Source organism: Oreochromis aureus, linkage group 20 (assembly GCF_013358895.1).
Source record: "Oreochromis aureus strain Israel breed Guangdong linkage group 20, ZZ_aureus, whole genome shotgun sequence".
NCBI lineage: Eukaryota > Metazoa > Chordata > Actinopteri > Cichliformes > Cichlidae > Oreochromis > Oreochromis aureus.
Window position 1 is genome coordinate 32699136 of NC_052961.1, and position 4645 is coordinate 32703780.

A 4645-nucleotide genomic window follows, 5' to 3' on the forward strand; every position below is an offset into this window, starting at 1 on the left:
CGCTGCTCTGCACTTCTGGACTGGGAATAGTTATAACAGACACATTTACCTGCTCACCGCTCTGAGAAACATTTACCTGTTCTTTCTGCTTTTGCCATCTAAGCTTCTGGGACTGCGACCTTTGACCTTTTCTTGGCATTTTATTGAAGTACAAACTGGAACTTATATGTACTTATACACAAATGTAAACAAAACTCAACCTGTAAACACTGAAAAACTAATGACTCAAGTTTCTCTTAAATCAGAGCTTTATCAGAATTAATGTAAAAGGCTGACTTAAATACAAACTCAATATAAAAGTTATTTAAAGTTCTTTGAAAACACTTTGGTCTGTTTTATTGTAACTTTTTTCAAAAACTGTATATTATTACTTCTTATATTTTTTTTTAACCAGACTGGATAACAAATAGGTCTATACTTCTGTAATGTAATATGCAGAATAAATCTCAACAATCAATCAACAGGCTATAATAAAACTCTTAGCTTTTAAGTAGACTTTGTGTAAATATTTAAAATTTAAAGCAAATATAAGGAGCTGTGATGGTGTGGTGATCAGATGACAGGTGATGAGGATTCTTCAGCTGGATGTTCTGCAGCAGTCAGGAAACAGGAAATCTGGGTTCTCAGGAGAGCCTCTAGATGACAACTGTAACTGAACACTTACACTGAGTGACAAAAAAGGCTTTGTCCTTAAATAATAATAGTATAAACTTGTAGTCAAATGTTATAGCCAATGAAATAGACTTGAAAAATGTATTTGAATCAAATTTAATATTTATGTGAATATAACAGTCTGAATGTATGTATTACAAAATAACCAGATTATCTTACTACAAATAAATCTCAAAAAAGGTGTATATTTTATATAATTTATCAAAATAATTGCACTTCTAAGCCAAACTATCAGTGTTTATTTCAAAGTGTAATGCAAAATTAAGATGACAAATGTAGGGCTCTGTGAGTAGTTTCTACAGTGAGTTCTACTGTACTGTAATTCCACTACTGTATATTCAACTTTTTACTTGTAATTTCCAGCAAAATGAGTGGATATGAGAGAGTTTAATTTCAGGAAAGAAAGAGCAGTGAGAGCGGAGATCTCTCAGATTTCTGAAAACAGATCGACGAAGTTGTGGTAACTTCAATTTCTTGTCAAACTTGGTTTCTTGTCAAACTTGGTTTCTTGTCAAACTTGGTTTCTTGTCAAACTTGGTTTCTTGTCAACACAGGTTTAAGCTTGTCAAATTAGATAGAGCTCATGGCGGAGAAATGATAGAAGATAGAATGGCTTGTCAAAAAAGATGGAGCAGGGAGAGGGAGAGTGATAGGACAGACTGAATTTGCTTGTTAATTGCTTGTCAACGATAGAGGGAGAGGGTTTTCTGCAGCAGGTCACCTGTAAGACAAAAAGGGACTGGAATTAGGCATATTTCCAATAAACATGGCTTTCCAGTATTTTTCGGACTATAAGTCACACTTAAAATCCTTTAGTTTTCTCAAAAATTAACAGTTTACCTTACATATTAATTCTGGCTGTGCTTAGTGACCTCAAACCAATTTTATATGGTACAAGGTGCTCAAAAATCTGTCAAAATGTTTTAGTACGACTTTGGTAAGCTACAAAAGCTGCACCGCTTGATGGATTGTTGGAGCATTACAGCTACTGTAGTCAGGAGCCTCGTGGAGTAATTCGTACTGTGGTTCAATATAATATTGTGTGCATGAGGACCTGGCATCTGTTAAGAGACATGTTTACGAAGCAGAATTCATACTGATCAAGAAGAATTTGATATATTTGTGGAAGAGGACTGAACTGAAAAAGTGAGTGTATTGTTATGTGTTACAATTGAAAAATGTTGAGAGTTATTGCGAATGAGGTAAAGTTAGACTTATCTGAATATTTGGTTACCTGAATGCATATTATAATCCAAAAATACAGTACATACAGGGCTTTACATATTGAAGAGTTTCACAGTACATTATTGGACTGAACTTATTGAAAATGCTCAAAATGGTGGTGGAACTATTCTAAAGAAACTTTTAGATTGTATTAACACAATAAAACAAACAGTGTCTATAAACTTAAACCAAGATGTGCTGCTACAATAACCTACTGTAAATATCATATGGTAGAACAAAACCCATACACGGAGGTTAGAGCAGACAGTTTCAGGCCACCTGCTTAAAATTTATGCCACATCACATGTTCCTTAATCCCCAAAGTTCTCAAATCCCTGTTTCTGTGTGTACTTACCTGGGACAACAGTACATCATAATATCTGGGCACACAGAAACAGGGATTTGAGATCCGTTAACATAAAAGTAAACAATACTTTACTCAGTATGACTTTTAGCAAAATGATAAATTTGGAGATGGATGGTTCCTACAAAGCAGTTTCTACATATTTCAGTCACATGTTTAATACACAGCCATAAGCACTCCACTAAATCTAGGACGTACTTATAATGGCCGACTTAAAGGCCTAATTAAAAATGTAGTATGACGATAATTTCTTTGTAGATCATTTAATCATAAAATACAGAAATGAATGCTCTATCTGTGCTTTTGATTTTTTCCAGTCATCAACAAAATCTTTAATAAAAAGACTAATTCAAAGAGCAGTTTTCAGACAGTGACTTAATTTAATGAAGGGAAAGAAGCTTTTGAAATCCACAAGGCCCTACTTGAAGACTTAATTGTACCTAAACTGCTGTTCATGAGCTGCTCTAATGTGAAAAAATATGCGCTGCTACAATAACCTACTGACCTCTGTAGGTCTGGAAATGTTTACACAGACTTTTCTAGGATTTGATGACTTTTGATAATCACAAATAGCTGTGCTGACTCACAGCACTACACTGAATCTCCTTTAATGAGAAACATTTCCCAGCACTGCACCTCAGAAAAACCTTTACTTACCAGACTTGAGACGATCAGATCAGCAGTCTAGAGAAAGGAAACAATTCATCAGATCACTGTTTGATGATACAGACTGTTGAGCCTCTTCACACACAATCCGATTTACTGTGAGACAAATTAACTAGTAAAATCCTCAATTACTTTAAGCTTTTTTAAGTTCACTGTAGTCTAAAGAGGAGATAATTGAACTGCAGGGTCTCACATGGCTTTAGCATGTGTAATAAAAGCATTATTACTACAGAAATGCAAAGAACAGGGACCAATATTTGTTGGCACAAGTGCAGGATACACCAAATATTTCCTACACAGAAACCTTGTGGCTCCAACATTTTCTACAACAGGTCAGAGCTAATAAAGTGTGAAAAACCAAAACTTTTAATGTCCTTTCAGGTTAAAAACATTAAATACAAAGTAATTCTTTAAATCAGAAGCAACAGAAAACCTCATCATGTTTTGGTTAGTCTGATATGAATATGCAAATCCTAAAATACATGTAAATATTGACATGTTACAATAACAGAGGTGCAGAATGTTTTGTGATTAAAATTAAATGTCTTAAAATATTACACTAAAAAGTCCTTTAATTGTACCCGTTGCTAGGAATATTTATGTATGTTGCAATGTCCATTTTTGGCAACATTTCTATTTAATTTTAAAACACATATTCACTAAATAAGTAATAAACTAATTAGACACACTGGCTGTCCACTCACACCTCTGGTTCTCTTCGTTTTTATTATTGCTTAACTGTTAAAGCTATTACTTATACCGAGTCAGGCAAAATACTTCTACAGTGTTCTGACTTTAATGTACTACATCAGCAGAATTTGAGAGACAATATGAATCAATACCTGTGCAGCTCTTAAGTGTTTGAGCAACCACTTATACTGACTCCCCTAAAACACTTTCATTGTTTTGTCTGCTACTTAAATCCACAAACATAAGGAGAAAATGAACAACTGTATAAAGACATCCGACATTTAACTATGTTTGGATTCAATAAGCCATAAAAAATTTAAATCATACATAAATGGGCTATTAAACTTCAGGGACAGTCAGAGGCCCTGTGTGGGGGCTTTGCTGCTACAGGTCACAAATCCTGTGTTTTTGCCAATCAGTAAATGGAAACATATCACAAAAAGTCAAACTACTGTATGTAAGTTGCCAAATGTGCTTGCCAAATGCCAGGTTCATACTGCTTCAGTTACAATCACTGTTTACTTACCAGCAAAGGCAAAACCAAAGATTTCTTTCACTCTGTGTAACAAAAGACAAAGCACAAAAACACAGAATGAAACAACTCAAATCAGCATCACAATCAATACTGCATCACTCTGTGTAGTCCAAAAGATTCAGTACACTTTTTGTTTACCACAGCAACAAACAACTCACCTCTTTTTTCTACACCTTATTAAAGATTACTGTCTTCATTAAGGTAAAATGTGGTTTCATCCATTTATAATAAGCCACACAAGTTTCTCAGTTATGTGATAGCTCTATTAGTTTGGTGCTATTAGATAACAGAGTAGATTTAATAAGCAATGATTTCCTACACCTAGCAGTGCACACTTTATCAAATTCTGACATCACAATTTAAAAGCATGAACAATCATAAATGAAAGCTTGGATGATATATTTGTAGGCTTCAACATTTGAGTTGGTGGGCATTCAAATTCTGCTTCCTAAAAATATCATCACCTGCACACAGTATCATTTAGTATCATTTAA

At 34.2% G+C, this 4645-nt stretch overlaps 1 long non-coding RNA gene across 1 annotated transcript; it reads right to left on the reverse strand.

Annotated features, from left to right (window-relative positions):
* Window positions 1–540: 540 nt before the first annotated feature.
* On the reverse strand, window positions 541–4175 carry LOC120435143. The gene is made up of 3 exons (XR_005609548.1): window positions 4143–4175; window positions 2918–2944; window positions 541–1393 (listed from the first exon to the last, which is right to left on the reverse strand). It is a non-coding gene; the product is annotated as an uncharacterized LOC120435143 (long non-coding RNA).
* Between the last annotated feature and the right edge of the window lie 470 nt (window positions 4176–4645).